The sequence below is a fragment of the Numida meleagris genome, chromosome 22 (assembly GCF_002078875.1).
Source record: "Numida meleagris isolate 19003 breed g44 Domestic line chromosome 22, NumMel1.0, whole genome shotgun sequence".
Lineage (NCBI taxonomy): Eukaryota > Metazoa > Chordata > Aves > Galliformes > Numididae > Numida > Numida meleagris.
The window spans coordinates 4,389,585-4,407,000 of NC_034430.1; positions in this window are offsets into that span (position 1 = coordinate 4,389,585).

Genomic DNA, 17,416 nt, shown 5'->3' on the forward strand with positions numbered 1-17,416 from the left:
CCAGAGCCCCTTCCCCCCGCCCGGCGCTTCTGTTTGTCTTGGTCGGACGCTTAACGCAAATCTTTACATCCAAGGTAAATATTGTGAAAATCCCGATTATTTGCTCAAGAAATGAAAGAATAACGGTGGGCGCGGATCAAAGCGGGGGATGTGCTCCGCCGGCGGAGGGGCTTCTCCCAACACGCTGCCCCCGGCGCTGCTTGGAGGCCCCCCCCATCCCGAGCTGCCCACCCCCAGCCCCGGGATTTGAGAGATGTGGGGAGGGAAAACAAAGGCACAGGAACCTGCCGGTGTCAGAGGGGATCCACGTCCCCGCTCTGCATCCCATGGGACCGCAGCCCATGGGGATCTCTCCATCCCTGGGGATTCCCATCCCTCCCTGCATCGCGGGGTGCAGGCGGGTGTGGGGTCTCTCGGGGTCTCCGTGGAGCTGCTCCGGGTTCAGAACCACGGAGGATGGAGCGATGCCATTGGGATGAGGGGCAGCTGGGCTCACACACGGCCACGTCCCCAAAATGATCCGCAGAGCCCAGGGTGCGTGAGCCCGGGTTCTCACGCGCAGCAGACAGAGCCCTTTGTTTGGGAAGTCCAGCGTTATGGAAATACGGGGTGTTTAGGGAGCTCTGGAGGAAGGTTTCACCTCGTCCTCTGCATCCTTCAGCACAAAGCAGCGGCGATGCTGAGAGCTCCGCGTGCAAGCCACTTTGGGAAGGATGCGGGTTTTCCCCCCGGCCTGCGTTGCCCAAACAGCAGGAAAAAGCTGCAAACCCCACCCCACGCCGCACATCCTCGGAACCCTCACAGTGCGTTCGGAAATCGTGGTGCTCCCAGCTGGGTTTGCACGATGGCTGCGGCTCCCGCGTGCAGCACGCTGCAGAGCACGTGCAATGCAGCACCGCAGCGAAGCAGACGGGGCCGGGCCGGGCCGGGCCGCCGTGCCCCGGCTGCAGAGGGGCGGTCCCGCGTTGCCGACGGGAAGGCACCGGCCGGGCTCCCATCTCGGCCCCTATCTGATGGGGACGCAGCCTGAGCCGCCTTCTTTAATGATTCCCTTTGAAATGTTGTTGCTTCCGCACATCCCCCTTCAGGGTAGAATATTAAGCAAGAGCAACTCGGCTGGAAATTCAGATTGTTTTCGTGTCTGTTTTCATTTACATTTTAATGATAGAGAAATCTTATAAATCAGGCTACTTGCAGCGCGGCTCCTCGAAAGAAAAGGGGGGAAAAAAGAACCAGCTGCACCCAACAAACCTCTCCTCTCTGCAGACTGCACCGGGAGGTGGGGGTCACTGCTTTCTTCGTGAAAGCAATTCTCCTGCCCCTTTTCCCTACTTCTTTTGCCCCTTTCTCTTGCCCTGGTTTTGCAGAGCAGGGCTTTGAGCAGGCAGAAATCCACCTTCAGGAGCTGGGGTGGTGCTGGGTGCTGGGCTCGCTGCCGGGTGGGGAGAAGGGAGGGGATGAGAAGCTGCCCATGTCCCACCAGCGGTGGCTCAGATGGGGAGCGGGACCCGGCCCTCCCCAGGAAAACAGCTGGGAGTAAAGATCACTGGGAGAGAAGCAATAAACTCTCGGTTATTCTTCTGCCATTGAGGCCAATCAAGCTGCAAAGAGTGCCTCAAGGCCAGTTGTACATCATTATTTCATAGCGCGTTCCCTCTGTGATGTAGTGGCTGTCTTGCTGCAGGGAACACCTTCGTGGTTTTAAGCATCAGCGCTGAAATATCCAGAGCCCTGGAACCACGGGGCTGAGTCCCAGCAGCCTCCGTTCTGCACTTCATTCCTCCGAGGCGATCATAACCCCAGTGCCACGCACGCTCGCTGTCTATGAGCATTTGATTGAGGGCTTAGAAACGAGGGTTCTGCACGGACAACCCCGAACCCCCCCGGCCCCGTGTGGTGCTCATGCAGAGCTCTGAGGTTCCTTTGGTGGGGAGGAGGGGGGCGGGCATCCCCAGGGCCGTGTGCCCATGCAAGGGTTCGCTCTGCTCCGGTGCTGCTGCCCGGGATGGGGCAAGTGGGAGGAGAGGGCTCTGACTGGGCTGGATGGAGGAGGGTTCCCAGCTGTCCATGCTCAGCTTCAAACCAAAGCGGTCACCCTGAGCTCACGGACTGTGTTGGGATTTCCGCTTCTGACCCCATCTGCCCCTCATCCCATCCTGCCTTCGTTTCCCTGCGCTCTGGGCAGCCTCCAGCTCCCGCTATGCACGGAGCAAAACAAGAGATGAACGCGTTTACTGAGTCTGCTGGGGACTGTGCTCACTTCATTTCATTCCCCAGTCCCCTTCATCCAGCACAGCTCCAGTGCTGGATGTGGCTCTCTGCACCGCATGGATCCCTGTTTTCACATCCCACACATCGGGGCCGCGCTCGGAGAACCCCACACAAACCCAACCCAGCGCAGCCCGGGTTAGAAAGAGCTGGAAACTTTTTAAAAATTCATGAAAAAGAAAAAAAAAAAAAACGAAAAAAAAAACCCCACGCAGAATACAAAGACGAATTAAGAGAAGCCGACAGCATCGGGGCTGAGTCTGTTTGGTGGTGATACTGCTCGGAATTAAGGCGCAATGGTCTTTCTCGTGGCCAGAGGGGAAGAAGAGGGCTCCCAGTGGAGAGGACCCAGCCTGGTGCTGGCGGTGCTGAGCGGGGATTGATAACCCTGCGCGGGGGGGGACGCGGTGCTGCTCTGGGCCGAAAAGCTGCATTTATCCCAGCGATAGCAGCGAGCCAGCGCTGCGGGCCTTGGGGGTAAAAAAGGCTTAAAAACCCATCCTTCATTCAGCAGGCAGCTGAGGCGGCAGGGGGAGGGGGAGGAGAAATAGCGGAGGGGGAATTCAGAGCTGGGGGAGGTGGAAGGGTGTCTTGGGTTGGGTGAGGGGCTCAGGTTGCCCAAAAAGCACTGAAACGCCCCCAAAACGTGGCGGGGGCGATGGAGAGGGAGGTGCCACCAGGAAGAGTTGGGAAATGACTTTTGAAATTCAACTGGGATTTTGCTTCCCCCCCTCCCCAGATGCCGCCTCTCCCCATGGCTGAGCCACGCTGGGTGACCTGCACTGAGGTCGGGGTCCCCGTGCTTATGCCCCCCCTCCTGCACCCGGCGCCGCCTGCGGGATTTTTGCAGAGTTTGGGCAGGTCCACGTGTCAAGCAAACAACGCAATGTGACAGCGAGAGCCGCTGGGCACAGCCACGGGGGCTGCACAGGCAAGGAGGAGGATGGAGGCATTGGGGTGGGAACGCTGCTTGGCTGGGGACGTGTCCCCAGAATGTCCTGCGTGGGGCTGACGTGTGGCACCGAGGGGAGCAGGAGCCCTGCGCCCAGCTGAGCACCAAGCACTGAGCACGGGGCGGGTGGCACCTGGGGACACAGCTCTCCATGGAGGTGTCTCCGCTTGGCTGCGGACTGGAAGGAAACCAAATTTTGAAACGTTGAACGCTGGGTGAAATGGTGGCTGTTTCCCAGCCAGCCCCAATTCTGAGCCCATCGATCTCAGGGCCAGAAGGGACCGCTGCGATAATCCGATCTGACATCTCGCACGGCGCGGGCCAGAGAACCTCACTCAATACGTTCTCCACCAGCCCCCAGTTCCTGAGCGCTGCGTCGCTGTGGGGAAAGCACTCACCAGCTCTGCGGCTCCCAGCGGGGCCTGGGGAGCAGCAATGGGCTTCCCTCACCCTCCCAGCTTCACAAACGGGGATGACCGCTGTGAGTCCAAGAGCAGATTGAGGAATCCCCTTCCTTATTCTTCTCCATGGGTTCAGACCTTTGGGAGCCTGCTGGACCCCAGGGATGTGCTGTTGGCACCTCGTGGTGGCCACCAGTGGCCATGCTCTGCTCACTCAACCAAGAAGTGCCACCACCCAACACCTCCCATTGATGAGGTGGCCACCAGTCACCATGCACTGGTTTTCCAACCAAGGGGCAGAAGTGCCAGCATCCAACGTCTCCCTGTTGATGAGGAGGTTGCCTGCCACGTTGCTGAGCAGGGTGCAAAGCGCTAGGCTTGCGCTCTGGAAATAATTCAAATTAGGCATGCGTGTAATTAGAGATATCTTATCCAAATAGGAGGAGCCTGAACACCAGTGGGTATCATGGGAAAGATCTCACTGATGCAGAGTGGGATGTGACACAACGAGTGGGGGGTACCTGGGTGTGTTCCTGGCTGTGGGGGAGATGCGGGATGAAGATGCAGTGAGGCACATGGACATGATGTCCCAGGGGACCTGTGCAGCGCCTGCAGCTCTCAGTGGCAGGAGTTGGGCTTCTCCCCATGGACCATTCACCCAGACCTGGCTCCAGCTGTGGGGTTCAGCCCCCAAGGGCCACGCAGCATCATATGGAGCCCGCTGAGCCCCTGGTGTTGCACCATGACAGCTCACATCAGGGCAGGTTTTGTGCACCCTGTTGGTTTTTTTGCTTGGATCCAAGCCACCAAGCTCTGCAGCAGCTCAGAGCCACGTCCCATGGGCTTGGTGGCACCCCCTGGCCATGGGGATGAGGTGGGGCTGGAGCATCCTACATCAGGGCGGGCTCTGTGGGATAGACGAAAGGCACAGGGAGCTGCTCATGGATGGAAGGCAGCCCCTGGAGCAAACTTTCCTTTGAAATGACCCTGTTGATGAATCTCTCCCCGAGTGACTGGTGATAAATGAAGCGATTACGGGACTGACCTGCCATGGGGCTGAGACTGTGGGAGGGGGCGAGGGATGGGAGCTCAGAGCTCGGGTCCCCCCAGCACGGCAGCATTTGGGCTCTCTGCAGCCCCTTTCCTGGCTCCTGCAGCTCAGGATGTGATGGCAGTGCCCGTCCCACCCCGGGGTCATGCATGGACACGGGGCTCCAGGAGGTGACCGGGCAGAGCGGGGCCGCTCTCAGCTGCGCGTGGTGGTCCCTGCCTGTACCAGGGGCTGATGCATACGAAAAGCAGATTTATTTCTGCCTACGTTTCATATTCTTCACGCTCCGCGGCGTGAGACAAAGGATCAGCTCTTCAATAGAGTCCGAAGAATAAACCTTAAACCTCATCAAATCCAATCCGCCAATAAAAATTGCCCGAACAAAAGGCCGGGGACCGAGGGCGGCGGCGGGGGCCTTTTTGCCACGATAACAAGTTTTCACAAGACTGTTTATCCGCACAATTTGGAACGACACTTAAAATCTCTAATCCCAATAGGCATGAAAGTGCCCGTCCCAGCAGGCAGGTGGGCTGTCCCCAGCCCCGTCCCCGCGCTGCTCGGTGGCCGCCGCGCCCGTGGGGGTCACTGGGAACGCGCTGAGACGGGGCAGCTGCAGCCTGAATGCTGCCGTCAGCCTCAAAGCCCCCTCCCCACCCTTCTCCCCATCCCACCCCCTATTCAGCCCGATTTTAAAAGGCAGCAAAATGGTTACAAGGTTTAAAGCAGAGGCGAGCAAAATGCTCCACAATAGGGAGGACAAAGGAGGGCTCGGGGCTCTGCTCCCTAATCCACAGCCCACGGCGGTGCAGCCACCAGGATTAGGGCCGCTGCCAGGGGGCTGCCCCACTGCTGGGTTTTGGGGTGAGCCCTCCCCAGCGCTGAGCATCCGCCCCTCAGTGTGGGGTGATGGGACGGGACAAAGCGAGGTGCCCCAGCGCTGCTGCTCAGCGGGGTGGGTTTGGGGAGCGGGCGGGTGCCCCGGGGTGCAGCTGGCGTGTGGGGTCTGATGGACATCCTCCTCCAGCCACAATGTGCCCCAGCTCTGCCAGCGCCCCACTGGGCAAGTTGCTCTCCCCAAAGAGGGGTCCTGGCAGGGTGGGAGCTCGGTGCAGATGTGGGGTGTGGTGGCAGCGTGGCAGGGGTACATAATGCCGGTGTTGCCATGCCTGGCACTCTGCGCAGTGCCAGCACATCTGTCCTCACCCGAAGGCACCGCTGTGTGTGCAGGATGCCATCGTCCTCATGTGCTGGGGTTGGCTCCTGCAGGGTGCTGGAGCAGAGGGGGACAGCGGGGGCAGCGGGGGCAACTCGGTCCCACACGGCTGGGGTGCACTGCGCTCCTGGTCTGGGATGCTCCGATAGAAGAGGCATTAAATTACTGTTGTGTGAACATCAGGGGCACTGCTCCCTCCTTTCCCCACACGAGTGAGGGTTTTGGGCTGCTTTTTGGACACAGCTTTGGTGGCCAAAGGGAACTGTCCAGCAGTGAAGATCTCAGTGCACGGTGGTGCTCACTGGGATGGTTTCCCGCACCCCCAGCCCCGCTGCCCTCCTCGCTGCAGTAACTCCTGCTTAGAGCCATCCCCACGGAACCAAAGGGAAGCTGCACCACATTTGGCCACGTTGGGCACTTTTTCATCCCCCAAGAACACAGCAAAACAAAAGCTCTCGAATGAACCAAACAGCGGTGCTGTGCTTTAAATTAGCATTAATTGACAAAGCCCAGGCAGAGCTGCTGTGTAAATCGTGGCCTTAATGTACGAACAACAGATTTTCCCCCATTGCTGCTTTGGGTCCAGGCTCTGATTTGGGCTTTTTTCTCCCTTGGCAATGGGGTTGGGCCGCTGCGAGGTGGTGGGGTGACCTCAATACCGGGGTGACCACGGCACCTTTAATCCCCTCTTTTAATTGATTACTCTCACCCATCCCCTGCGGCGACGGGAACGGGACCCACCCTCTATAGATTAGCACCCTTTAGTTTACAGCTCAGCCACTTTTTCAGTCCTTTGCCCTGCAGCAATGCATGAAAATAACGCTAATCTCATTAAGGACAGAAGGGAGCCCTTCAAAGTTTATTAATAATGGGAGCAGACAGGGAGCGAGCTGGGCGCTGGGTCGGGTTTCAAAGCCGGGAGGCGGCAGAGGGATTCTGCTTTGAGTGGAGCTGATGGGCAGCGGGGACAGCTCGGGATGGGGACAGTGGCACCTGGGTGTCCCCTCCTGCAAAAATGACCTTTGCAAGTCTGACCAATGAGGCCTATCCTTCGGCTCCAAATGCCAGAACGAAGGGACCCTGGCTGAAGGAAAAGTCAGATTTTTCCAAGCGATTGTAAGGTTGTAGCCCTATTTTTGGTGGTTTCATCCCCTTTGGGTTGGGTTGAATTGCAGAATTCCTCCCACTCCTGCATGCATCAGTGAGGGCAGCAGTGTGCCACCCCCAGCTCAGCAACCCTGACATCAAAGACCTCAAAGAGAGAAGACCTCAAAGGGAAAAGAACCCAAGGGGAAAAGAACCCAAAGGGAGAAGACCCCAAAGGGAAAAGAACCCAAAGGAAGAAGAAGCCAAAGCAAGAAGAACCCAAAGGAAGAAGCCCCCAGAAGGAGCAGCCCCAGCCCAGCACACCCCCTGCCCTCGCTGTGCCCCTGATCCTGCTCCCTCCCTCCCCCCCCACCCAATTATCGCCGTTACACTGCACAGCTGCTGGGACACCGCGGGTTGTGCCCTCACCTCGCACCACCGCTGTGAACCGGAGCGGGAGGAGCGCTCACCCCGACCCCTCTGCTCCATCTGGAGGAGCTTCCATCGGAACTAATTAGCGGGGAGCAACCCAAGGGCACCCGGAATTCAGGGGAGCGGAGCATCCCATAACGGGACATCCCCAACCACGCGCAGTGTGCAGAGCATGGGGTCACTGCATGGCGCAGCACTGGGGTTGCACACCCAGCACAGTGTGCTCACACCAGCACCCCGACCCCGCTGTGCTTTGGGGTGCAGCACCGTGGGTCGGGGGCTGCACAGAGGGGGGGGGGGGGGTCCTGGGCTGCGATCCCTCCAGGCCCCACCTAATCACCACCGCTCTGCATTATTACCCTGCCTAACGCGGCATGCTTTTAAATAAAATATGCAAAGATTTCTCAAATTATTTCCCCGGGGCAAGCGCGTTTTCTATCTTCGCTCGTGCATGTTAATCTGAAAAATGCAAATTCCGCACACACCCCCATCTGTTGGGGCTCGGCCATTTATTAACTTTTTTTTTTTTTCTTTTAATTGTGAAGTGTTTCTTTCTTTTTATACGTATAGATGTGAAAAAGCCATAGGTTCTGTTATCTCCGCTCCTGTTTTATTTCATTTAGAGGAAATGGTTTTCATGGATAAAATAAAATCGAATGGCCCCGAAGTTGGGGGGTGGGCTCACGACACACTCAGCACCGGAGTTTTAGTTGGGATTGCGGCCATGGGGAGGCCCCGTGTGGGGCAGGATGGGGCTGTGCAGGGGATGCGATGCAGTGATTTGTGATGCAGGATGAGCTGAGAGCTCACCCGCGGGGTGAGAGCCCCAGGTCCCCGCTGCAGCATTAGGGCTCCTTTGCAAAATCGTGAAAAACGGGAGGAAAAACGCAACCGTGCGCACAAGAAAATAAAAGGAGGGGGAAGGAAGAGCCCACCGGTGCTGTCCGTGATGAGAAGCCGATGTGACAGAGCTCAGCACGCTGAGCGTAATTGGAGGCCCGTGGACAAAGTTGTTCGTGGACAACGTTGGGTCCCATCCCTGGGGCTCTGGGTTGGGACTGTGGGGTCCTGGAGCTCCGTACCCCTCTGCATGAGGAGTCAGAGAGCCTGGAGGGCACGGGGGTGGGAAGGGAAACCTCTTTGGGAATGGGATCCAACTCCTTTCTTCTAAAATAGAGTCCTAAAAGAGAAACTCAGGGAGCTGCAGTTTGGGGTGAGCGCTGCTGCAGTGGGAAGGAGTCCTCCTGCCCCCAGTTCCAGCTGGAACACAGAGCTCTGGAACAGGGCAGGCATGGGAAGGGACACACAGCATCGTGCTGAGGCCCATCGCCATCCCTGTTTTGTCCCAGCAAAAGAGAAACATGGAAAAATAAAAGAAGGAATGGTGCAGGGCATAACAAATGGAGGTCGGGCACTGCTTCCTGTTGGAAGCCGAATCTGACCCCAGTTTGGGAGACTGGGCAGTCACTCCGGACAGGTTTCCCCAGCTTCAGAGCTCCAGGGTCAGTGTCCCTGTCCCTGCTGTGCTGGGGCTGCAGAGCACTGGGTGCCAGCCACACCTCCCTGGCCTGGTATCCGGGTGGGAATTGGGTCCTGTCCCACCCAGAGGGCTCAGCACTGTGGGGCCGGGGGGGCCCTGGGAGCCGCAGTCCCCAGCCAATGCAGCCCGACCCCAAAGCTGCAGTGCAGGGGAAGCAGCGGCTCTGTCCCTTTAAAGCTGCACCCGAGTCCCTTTTTTTCTCTCTTGTTAAAAGATGTCTGGGAGGGGAGCTGCCAATCTGAAAAATGATCCTTTCTTTTTTCCATTTTCTTCCTTCTCTGCTTCTAGCTTGTGCTCATCTGTTCAGGTGAACCGCAGGCACATTCATTAAATCTCTGTCTTTGACACCTCAGCTGCTTTGGAGCCCTGGGCTGCTCTTTCCCTTCCCTCTCTGTGCTGTTTTTCTCTTTCCCCATCTCCGAGCCCGCCTGATCAGCACACCAAAGCAGTGAGAGCGAGCAGCAGAATCGTTAACTAAGCACAATGCGGGCGGCGGGTGCAAGGGGCCGGTGGGTCAGGATGGAGCAAAACCCATGGGCAGCATCCCAAGCACATCCCGACTGCAGGGGCACGGATCCCTGAATGCAGAGGGGGTCCCCTCTGCTGTCTGTGTCACCAAACCTTGTGCCCATCGTGGGACAGTGGTGCACAAGGGATGGGTTCTGTGCAGAGCATCACTATGGGAGAGGCAGGGTCCTAGCAAGGAGGATCTGGATATGGACCTTGGGAAAGTGCCACGTTGCAGCAGGTCCCTTCCCATGGGACAGATCCCCTGGACCCCCAGTGTCCCCAAATGGGGAAACCCCACTGAAGCCCCATTGAAACCTCATTGAAACCTCATTGAAACCCCACTGAAACCCCACTGAAACCCCGACTGGGGATGCTGAGGGACCTGGGGACCCAGTCCCATGGGAAGGGACCATCCTGAGAGCTGAGCCCTGCAAAGCTGTGAATTCCTGCAGAGTTTTGTTAGCGGGATCGGCGCAGCCTGGTGTCCTGCTCCGAATTAATTATCTGCTGACACGATTTCGCTTCTTTCCCTTTGTGTTATTTTAATTAACAGAGATCTCCTCCAAGCAAGCCAGCTGTCATGTAAATTGTAAAACTGTCAGCATGTACAGGAACTTAACAGGGATTTTAAAAAAGCATCGCACAAAGGGATGTGCTACTTTCCCTTTTTGTTGGCTGGTTGGTTTCTTTCTTTCTTTCTTTTTTTTTCCTTAAAATCTGGCACATTTGTAAAGTTGAAAAAAACAAAGTGTGAAGGCTGCGATGGGGCTGTGGGCAGAGACAGCTCTTAGCTCAGATCATTCATGGTGCTGTGATGGGGACACGGCGATGTCCCCGTGCTGATCCATCCCTCCTGTGCAGGTTCACCCAGCGCTGCCCTCACTGGTGCCCACTCATCCCCATCTCCAAATCATGTAAATATGCCCAATAACGGTGGCATCTGGAGAAGTTCATTGCACGCATCGTGAGGCTTCCAAAAGAAAAACTCATCGCTGGGCATTGCCCTCGGTGCTGGTGCTTTTGGTTGGGACGATTCCCAGCGTGGGTGGATGCTCCACTGGCCCCATGTGCTTCTCCTGGGGGCACCATTTTTCCATCTTGAGCCCCTTTTACCATTAAAAATGCCTTTTTCTCCCCAAGGAAGGGCTCATCCTAAAGGGCACGAGGGTTTGATGGGACGTTGGAGGGCTTCAATGGGGTTTCGATGGGGTTTCAATGAGATTTCAATGGGATTTCAATGGAGCTTCAATGGGATTTCAATGAGGATTTCAAATAGGATATCAGTGGGGTTTCAGTGGGGTTTCCATGATGTTTCCCGGGGTTGGGACGTGCCCATCACACGCGGACGTTCCCCCCAGCCGCGCTGCCGCGTCCGCTGAAACAAACGACCTTCAGCAGCACCGCGGGTCAATAAAATAATTTGTGAACGGATCCATCTTCCGTGGCAAACAGATGAAGCAGCCACAGCTCCCTGGGCTGTTTTATGCACGGATGGGAGAGCCGTGAAGTCACAACAACGTGCGTGCGCGCATCCGTCTCCGTGCGGTAGGATGGCTCCGAGTCCTTAGCTCCGTGTATTCCAAGGTGGAACAAGAAAGTGTCTCTGCAGTTTTGAAGCCTGGGAGGGGTCTCATGCCCCCCTGCCCATCTTTCTGCCTTTCTTCCTCCAGACTTCTGCAAACCCTGCCCGGCCCCAAGCCACCTGGTGTGGGGGCAGGCAGGGAATGCAGGGGCTCGGCCTTGGCCATGCAGTGGTCTGTGAATTAATGGCCCCTCCCAGGAATGGTGCTTTCTTGCTGCGTTTTGCCATTTTCAAGGAAGGCAGCGCCCAGGAGCAGGGGCAGCCCCCTGTGCCCTGCTGCTCACCTGTTTGTGCTCCAAACCCCCACAGGAGCTGCTGTCTATGGGATGGGACAGGCGGGTGCTGCTCCCTCCCATGGGGCGCAGCTTTGTGCTCCTCTTCCTCAGCAGAGCAGCACCACGTTCTGCTGCAGGGCACTTCCTGAGAGCCATTAAAGCAAGGTGGGTAATTAATACCTTCCATGCATGAGGAGCAGCACAAGGCAGGGGAGGAGGAGGGCAGGCGATGCGGCGGGGGGTCCCACAGCCCTTGGTGCTGTTCTGGAGTCCCTGCACCTTGTGGCCATGCTGTGAGCAGCCAGTTCCCACAGCCGAGCCCCCCAACCTGCCCCAGCACTGCTCCTGAAACTGTATCTGTATGTATAATATAAATACTCCAGATCTATTTTATTTTCTATCAGCACGGCGTTGTAAGAACCTGGCAAAAGCTGGGATCTGGCCATTAGGAAGGCTTCAGGATGTGGGTTATTTTGCATTTTCCTCTTTTACTTCTGTTTTCTGCAGACTGGAAAGTGACTGATTGAGGGCAAACGTTCAGCACTGCCCTACTGAAAGCTGTCAGACACGGACTGGCTGAGATCATCCAGCAAGAAGAGGTGCCTCACTGTCAGCACTCGTTGTCCAAAGCCCTTTGATAATCAGCTGAGCAGCAGCAATTCCCATCTGCAGGAGCTGCGCAGCTCCAAGAGGACCCCGAGATCCCTGCAAATGCAAAAGGGGACTCTGAGCTGGGTGGCTCTGGCAGTGGGGATGGTGACAGCTCCCAGGTGTCCCCAGAGCTGAGGTGCCCCGCAGTGGGGCTCACACTCTGACTTTTGCACTGGAGTAAAGCGGTCCTTCATGTTACCAACAACGGCATTTGAAGAGATGAGGGAGCTCGGGCTGCACCAGCTTTGCAAACCACCACTGGAGTCATGTTTTTTTTTTCCCCTTTGAGCACCATTTTGTCCAGCTCATCAGGCTTGCTGCATCTCCAAAGCCAGCCCACAGCTTGCTTCCCTGCTCGCACCACTCAGCAGAGCAGCAGATGCAGTCGGTGGCCGCAGCGCATCCTGGCAATCACATCCGCACCCCCATGTCCCCATCCTGGTGACTTTATCTCCTCATCTCTGCCCCGTGCACCAGGCAGGCTCCGAGCCGGAGTGAAGGTCACATGTTACTGAGCCGAACGGGAATTCCAGGAGAGCAGATTGTGATTGTTTTAGTTTTAATTAAAGGAGGGGGGGGAGGGAGGTGAGGGACCCCTCCGACAACCACACAGCGCTGTCCCCGTGTGAAGATTTGCGGCTGGAGGTAGAGCCAAGGCTGAAATTGACTTTATAGAGGAATGTGGAAATGCGAACGCTGAATGATTGACAAATAAAGGGCACTCTCCTTTGATTTAAATACGCTCCTCGTTTGTGCAGAATATGCTAATTTATACATTGCCTAAATAGCCAGTAGCTATTGTCTGTAAAACCACATCAGATCAGGGCAGCAGGGCAGTTAATGTACTGGCTGGATGTTCCGGCTGGTCAGTGAAGCGATCCCAGCTTCCTTCCACTGCCTCTGAAACCCTAAATGGAATAGCTGAGCTGTAAAAAAACTGCCGGGGGCATAAACTGAAGCTCCCTCTGCCCGCCTGCAATAGCACAGGGCTCTGCTCCCCACCAGGACCCCCAGCCCTGGCCACCCCAAGGCTTTATCCCCCCATGGGAGCCTGGAGCAGCTCGGTTGGGCTCTGGGACCCCCTGTACCTGGATGCAGAGCCAAGACACAGCAAAGAGCAATGATCCTGGACCTGCACAATCCATCCTGAGCCATTTGTAGCAGCCACGGCTTGGGCTGGTCACCGGAGCAATTTGTAATGCAGAGAGGATTCTAATTAACAGGATTCTGAAGTTAATTAAGGCAATCTTTCTCATCTCATTTAGATGTTTCCCTACCCAGAGCCTGTGGCCGGGTTGCAGCCCTCCTGCCCTGCGCCATTCATTTCTCACGTCCTGTCCTCAGCAGGTGACACCCATGGGGACATCACCTCCAGCCTTTGGGTCAGCCCAGTCAGCGGGCACAGTCATGGGCTCCTCCTGCTTCAGAAAGCCTGGCCTACGATCCCACAGGTCACTCTGGATTAAGTTTAGAGTGATGTGATAAGTGGTAATAATACCGCTGCCTTGCCCCTAATTATTTTCCGTATAATTACGTACCCTCAAGAAACCTTTTAAGTAGCAAGCTCTCATCAGCTCTGGTCCAAGGGATTCGTTTGTTCCAGGAAAGGATCTTCTTGGGGCCATGGCCCTCGTTAGCCTCTACCAGCGAGGGGTGGGCAGGGCTCAGCCCCATACCCGGTCTGAGAGCAGCAGGGAGCACCTGGCCGGGAAAGAAGCTGGCAGTCTGCTGAGTGAAAGGCTCCGAGTTGCAGCGTGTTGTCAGATTGTTGCACTCTGTGGCGTTTTAATCCCATGGAATTGCTCTGGTTGTGATGGGTGGAAGGTGAGGGCCCGGACCTTGGCTTGGCTTGGTGGTCGTTTCAGCGGCAGCCCCATGGGATTTCTCATATAACCAAGCTGGCCTTGGCTGCATTTCCCATAAGCACACTGCCCTCTCATCCTACCACTGCAGTTCCCTGCATGCCCACGGCCAAATCCTTTCTGCTGTGATCCCGCCTTCCTGCAGCGTGCTCAGAGCAAAATTCGTGGAACCACAGAATCATCGAATTAGCCGAGTTGGAAGGGGCCCATAAGGATTACGGAGTCCAATTCGGTTTGTGGGTTTTAAGCAATTTGTGGTCTTTTAAGAATCTGTATAAATGGACATCTCCCCATGATCACTGGGTTATTTTCTTGCTGGCACGCAATTTAGAAGTCTACCTGGATTTTGATGCTGCAGAGACTCTCCTGTGCCTAATGTCAAGGGCTTACTCCTGGTAAGCATAAATCACTTTGAGCACTCAAACAGGGAGCAGGTTCAGTGCGTGGCCATACCTGGATCCCCAAAATCCTTTGGGGGAAGGCATTGGATGTCAGTGTCCAGCCCAGCCCTCTCCACGCATCCCATGACCCCACTGCAGCCCTGCAAGCCAAGGGTGAGCTTCCAAGGGAGTTGCCTCGCTGCAATAGTTAATGGGAAGCGATTCCATCCCCCAGCTCTCCCCCAGCTCACCACCCCTCGGAAAAAAAAAATCAGAATAATAATTAAAAGATGCCTAGAAACGCTCTTGGAAGAGCATAAATTCTGAAGATGAAAGTAAATGATTAAAATAATTAAATACTTCAAGTTGACAAGCAGAAGCAGAATCTTGCCAACGGACATTTGTCGGTAATTAGTTAATTAATCCTAACACAAATTATAAGCCATAACAAACCAGTCAGGCTGAACGCAGCCGGCTGTTCAGAATTAAACTTAGAAAAAGAGGGAGTGAGGGAAAGAAGAAAGAAAAGTTTTCAGGTTCTTGTGGGCACTGGGCAGATGTCGCATCCTTTGGGATGAGTGGTTGGGATGGGGACGGGCTCATGGCCCCCCTGCACCCCCCCAGGGCTTCTGGGGTTGATAGATGGAGCGTGGGTGGGGAACAGGGGTGCGCAGAGCTGTGCTCCCCCAGCAAGGGCATAGAGGGATGGGACAGCTGGAGCGGTGCGGATCAGGACTTGGGTTTTGCACCCTTTATCCAGGAGTAAGTGCGGAGCAAAGGATCCTGAGCTCCGCATCCAGCTTTGGTGCTGATGCCAGTTGAACCCTGATTTGGGAATTTTTTGCAATACGAGCTGTGAAGGCAAGAAGGGACAGCACCTGGTGCAGATGTCCCCACGCCAAGCACACAGCCAGCAGGGACCGAGCTGCCGGCAAGCCGGAGCCACTACTTTGCCTCCAGAGCTGCGGAGAGGTTAATGAGCTGCAGGCTGCTTTCTCACCTCTGGCCACCTTGGCTCAAGACCAATTTTCAGCCCTAGATTGAGTGAGGCTGAGGATCCGCACCGGGGCGCAGTGAATGACAGCCGATGCGCAGCCAGGACCTGTGTGAGCACCAGGAGCGGGGCCGGGGGGGCACAAAGGGGCGGGGCTGAGCCTCTCCTGCAGCACAGAAAGGCACCTGAGCAGGGATGGAGCTGGTGCTCCTGCAGAAGGGAGCACCCACGGCACACATGGACCCTTCAGCCTGCCAGAAGGGTGCACCTACAGAGCAAGTGTGCTTTATACGCATTGCCCATCGTCCAGACAAGGAAAACTTCAAACTTCAGGCATGTCTGGCTCAGCCTCTTTGTCCCAAATCCCCTCCAAAGCACGTGCAGCAGGCGCCTGCTTGCCCTAGCATCCATCCAGAGCCCCACTGCAGAGAAAGTTTTATTCCGTGTGTGTGTGTGAGCATGTGTGCGCCTGCTCTAAGTGTTCTGCATTATGTGAGCTCTGACCTTCAGAGGGGAACAGAAGGAATATTTTCCCCCCCGAGGCTAGAGTTGTCAGTGAAATGTCTGTCTTCCTTAATAATTTCAATCCGGGTGACAGGGGACAGGGCATTTTGCTCTGAACGAACGTACTGTAAAAACTGTCAGATGGAATTTGTCTCAAGAAGCAACATTTCTATCTATTCGGGGTCATAATTGCAGGCAGCTTCTGACCTGTGGAGCAGCACATTTTTCTCAGCTGAAAAAAGAATCCTAAAATAGGTGGTTTGGTCTTCTGCAGAGCTTTGGATTGACAGTAAATGGATTCTAACAAGCAATGGGGATCTCCAGCAGCAGGCTTTCTTCTTTTGCTTTGTGCTTGTTGGGTTGTTTTTTGTTGTTTTTTTTTTAAATCCAGAACAAATCATGCACAGAAGTGATGTGGCAATAAGGAAGGGACACAAGCTGCCATTCTCTGGGCTGGACTAATGGCCTATTTCAGCCCATATCCTGTCCCCTCACTGCCCACCTCTCCGCACTTCCTCCAAACTGACAGCATCTTTTTAATGAACTCAATAAGTAACTAAAAGGGCAATTAACCAAATGAGTATTATGATAATCTGATTGTGATTTCCCCACTTTTAAAGCACAGGAAACAGTAAGAAAAGTAATAACTCAGTGACCAGCGGGAATTCAAGCGGAAGGACGGAGCAGGAGGAGGTTTCTCTGGATGTTGCTGCCTACAAATCTCCCACAATACCAGAGAAATCTCTGTTTGTTTTGTTAAACATTCTGATTCCTTGATTTGTGCCTCCTCAGTGGGGGACAAAAGCCCGTGCAATAACTTGAAGCAGATTTTCTTCTTATGGTTTAATTTTCCAATTAGCAACGGTTATGAAGCGGATGATGGGATGATGCCGCCGGACCCCGCAGAGCTGAGCAGGGACGGGTCACCCCACTCAGGACCAGACGTCTTCTTGGGATCGCCAGCCCGGCTCTGCACAGCTGAGCTTTTGCAATATCAGCCTGCAAGCGCCAGCACCGCGGGCAGCCAACATGACAGCACACAGAGCTGCTGGGGTGGCTCCAGAAATGGGAAGAGTGGAGAAAAACCACTCCTGGTGTCCTGGCTGCCCAGCAGTGAGCAGACCGAGCCAGCGGTGAGCGGATGGTGACTGCAGGGCCCCAGCTGCTCTCAGAACGATCTCACCTGCAAGATCAATCCTGGCACAGACACGCGCCAGCGCTAATCAGCTCTGTTAGTGCGGCAGGCAGCAGGTCGCAATCCATTTTCACCTGCACGCTGCGATCGATGCCCGGCTCTTGCCATCAAAGGCAGAGGGCAAACACAGCCCAGAGCAGGGGCTGCAGGTTCGGTAGGAGCCAGGAGGCAGAAAGTTTTGCTCCTGGCCTCAGTCCCAACTGCTTGGGAACTGCAGGAGAGGAATCGCGCGGGGTTTGTCTGACAGCAGAATCTGCTTACATGTTTGGGCCCACAGAAAGTCGGCTCAAGGAGATCCGTAGAGCCCAGACGGAGAGATTAGTAACAAAGCTCCATGTAATCCTCCCAGGGTTCACTACGGGGTTGTGGGATCCAGCAGCATGCTTCAGCAGTAGAGAGGAGCTCAGTGAACCAGGGCATCCTTATTCCCATCCAGCCAGCTACCCTGCCCTGTGATCACCACTAAATCACTTCTCTCTGTGCTTTATTTCCTGCACCTGACATAGCAGGAACACGAGGT